Genomic DNA, 3727 nt, shown 5'->3' with positions numbered 1-3727 from the left:
AGGGCCTGGCCGCAAGTGCGTTCAATTGTCGGGACGTCCAAGTCCCTCGTTCTTCCGTGCTTCCTCTTTCGGCAAGTCGTTGCGGCACCTTCCCAAAGCGCGCAGACCCGCTAATCGCGACGAGCGCGACGTGGCCGTGCCGCCTTTCCCTCGGCAGCAAGCAAAACGCCTGGCAACGTCGACGCTCCCCTAACCGCGATCTCGCACCGTGTTTCGTGTGGCGAATTCAAAAGCCGGCCGGCGCTGCTGCAACCATTACGGTCGGTACGCATACGCCGCGGAGGGCGGGACGGTCATCGGAGCGTGCGGTTCCTCCATCGAGTACTGCGCACCTCGGCCGTCGCATCGCCGTGCCATGACCGGCCGCGCGTCAACGCGAACCGGTGCCAGCGAGATCCCTCGCCTGCAAGAACCGACCGGCAGCCTCCGTCACCCGAGGACGCGGAGGCGCTTGCCGCGGACGGCGGGACGGTATGCACTGGTGCACAGCGGACCCGTCACATCGCCAGTTCCTTGACCGACCGCCGACGCTTGTGCCGTTCCTCTCGTACTTGGCAGTCGCCGCGCGATTGTCGGGTCTCGTTCTTGCACGCTCGAACGGTCGGGAGGGCACTCGGCTGGCGTTTCGGGAACGCGCAGCCTCGCCTTCTACCGACGTAACCACGACTCGCCGTTCGCGCTCCGCCGCTCCTGTTTACAGTACTAGGCGGTCCCGCAGCGGTCGGGTCGCGCATTTCGAGCGCTTCGAGCCACGGTGCAGTGGCGGGTCGAAAGCCGACCTATGAGTGCGTTGCGCCGTTTGTACCCGCGTCCGCCACCTGGCCGACCGTCCAAGGTCGCGGTGTTGGCGTCCGCTGGGCGCAACAATTTGTCACGGGGTGCCGCTCCACATTCAGGCAGCCCCGTGGGGAAAAGCCGACCCCGCGTCCAAACGGGGTCAGCGGCAGAAAGTGTCGGGCGCAGACGCAGCTGAGGCGCTCACCCTTCACAATCCGTTAATGATCCTTCCGCAGGTTCACCTACGGAAACCTTGTTACGACTTTTACTTCCTCTAAATGATCAAGTTTGGTCATCTTTCCAACAGACCGGCGCAACCGAAAGGCCGCGCCGGACATCGGTCCGAAGACCTCACTAAATCATTCAATCGGTAGTAGCGACGGGCGGTGTGTACAAAGGGCAGGGACGTAATCAACGCGAGCTTATGACTCGCGCTTACTGGGAATTCCTCGTTCAAGGGGAACAATTGCAAGCCCCTATCCCAATCACGAAAGAAGTTCCACGGGTTACCCAGTCTTTTCAGACAGGGATAAAGACACGCTGCTTCCTTCAGTGTAGCGCGCGTGCGGCCCCGGACATCTAAGGGCATCACAGACCTGTTATTGCTCTGTTTCGTGCGGCTAGGAGCCGCTTGTCCCTCTAAGAAGGTTGTAAGGTGCTGGGAACCCCGCACCTATTTAATAGGCTAGAGTCTCGTTCGTTATCGGAATTAACCAGACAAATCGCTCCACCAACTAAGAACGGCCATGCACCACCATCCACCGAATCAAGAAAGAGCTCTCAATCTGTCAATCCTCCCAGTGTCCGGGCCGGGTAAGTTTTCCCGTGTTGAGTCAAATTAAGCCGCAGGCTCCACTCCTGGTGGTGCCCTTCCGTCAATTCCTTTAAGTTTCAGCTTTGCAACCATACTTCCCCCGGAACCCAAATACTTTGGTTTCCCGGAAGCTGCCCGCCGAGTCATTTGAGTAACTCAGGCGGATCGCTGGTTGGCATCGTTTATGGTCAGAACTAGGGCGGTATCTGATCGCCTTCGAACCTCTGACTTTCGTTCTTGATCAATGAAAACATTCTTGGCAAATGCTTTCGCAGTAGTTCGTCTTGCGACGGTCCAAGAATTTCACCTCTAGCGCCGCAATACGAATGCCCCCGTCCGTCCCTCTTAATCATTACCTCGTATTCCAAAAACCAACAGAACAGAAACGAGGTCTTGTTCTATTATTCCATGCAAGTTTATTCAGGCGACTCGCCTGCGTTGAGCACTCTAATTTTTTCAAAGTAAAAGCACCGGCCATCTCGAGGCACACAATGAAGTGCACCAAGAAAGAACCGGCATGATGTTCAGTCCGAGCCGTCGCATCGGGTAGATGCACTACTCGTCTGGAACTGAGATCCAACTACGAGCTTTTTAACCGCAGCAGCTTTAGTATACGCTATTGGAGCTGGAATTACCGCGGCTGCTGGCACCAGACTTGCCCTCCAATTGATCCTCGTTAAAGGATTTAGAGTGTACTCATTTCAATTACGGGGCCTCAAAAGAGTCCCGTATTGTTATTTTTCGTCACTACCTCCCCGTGCCGGGAATGGGTAATTTGCGCGCCTGCTGCCTTCCTTGGATGTGGTAGCCGTTTCTCAGGCTCCCTCTCCGGAATCGAACCCTGATTCTCCGTTACCCGTAACAACCATGGTAAGCAAGTAACCTACCATCGAAAGTTGATAAGGCAGACACTTGAAAGAAACGTCGCCGGCTCGTGGCCATGCGATCAGCACAAAGTTATCCAGAGTCACCACACAATACGGGCCGAAACCCGATCGATCTTGGTCTAATAAAAGCACCCGTTACCCAAAGGGCTCCAGGCTCACTGCATGTATTAGCTCTAGAATTGCCACAGTTATCCAAGTAGGAAGAAACGATCTAAGGAACCATAACTGATTTAATGAGCCATTCGCGGTTTCGCCTTATTTCGGCATGTACTTAGACATGCATGGCTTAATCTTTGAGACAAGCATATGATTACTGGCAGGATCAACCAGGTAATCGTTCGACTGCGCGTCCGTCCTCGCCCTCGGCGGGCCGGACGCAGTCTGTGTGCGGCGGAGGCCACCTTCAGGCGCCCCAACACGCTTATTTTGCACTCCGAGATGACGGCGTTCGAGCTCGCTACGGCACAACCTTCCCGAAAGACGAGTGGGAGCCGTGCGGCAAGAAGCACGTTCATGCTCGCTCTTTTTCGTTGCATCGACTCGGTCGCGCCGTGCGGGTTGCCCAAGCCCGCTGCACTGTCGGTGGACCGGCCGGAACTAGCAACGGAGCCGAGACTGCAAAGCCGCCAGACGACGGGTCACGCCCGCGTCTTCGGCGCTTTCGCATCTGAATCGCCCGAGGACGACACGGAACACACCTCGATATCGTGGTAAAACGGCACCGTCCGACAACCAGCCCCTAACGCATCAAGCGGATGAGGCTGCAGACGACTGCCGTGGATTCCCCTGGAGCAGACCCGAGGACACGCTTGACGAGGCCGAAGCCCGCCGCATATCAGACACCCGGTCGCTTTCGCGTACGCCGCTCACGAGAACCCCCACATAATAGCAGCGATAAGTACCCAGACCTCCTTGGGCCCTAATACGAGCGTACTCGAGAAAATTTCACCGCGGGTGTGCCCCGAAACGTGTGGCATGTTGAGCGTGCCACAAGTCTACGTCGCTCTCAAACCCGCCGAGGTCGTAGAATTTGCGACCCTACTCACGAAATTCCCACCGAGGATACGGCCGCAAACGTACCGCACCTTGGGTAGGCCACGAGTTTGTGCAACACTACGCTGACGGCACAGCACCGAGGTCGTGCGCGCACGCACGGGAAAATTCCGCCGCGGTTTCTGCCGAAAACGTGAGGCACCACGACTCTCCGCAAGTTCGCGTCGACTGCGAAAGACCGAAGTCGTGAACGACG

At 57.0% G+C, this 3727-nt stretch overlaps 1 non-coding gene across 1 annotated transcript; it reads right to left on the bottom strand.

Moving 5' to 3' along the window:
* Positions 1 to 996: 996 nt before the first annotated feature.
* Positions 997 to 2811, bottom strand: LOC142796052 (small subunit ribosomal RNA). Its single transcript, XR_012893509.1, has one exon. It is a non-coding gene; the product is annotated as a small subunit ribosomal RNA (ribosomal RNA).
* Between the last annotated feature and the right edge of the window lie 916 nt (positions 2812 to 3727).

This window comes from Rhipicephalus microplus, unplaced genomic scaffold (genome assembly GCF_043290135.1).
Source record: "Rhipicephalus microplus isolate Deutch F79 unplaced genomic scaffold, USDA_Rmic scaffold_1055, whole genome shotgun sequence".
NCBI lineage: Eukaryota > Metazoa > Arthropoda > Arachnida > Ixodida > Ixodidae > Rhipicephalus > Rhipicephalus microplus.
The sequence above is the reverse complement of the archived record's forward strand: the minus strand, read 5'-3'. Positions and strand labels throughout refer to the sequence as shown.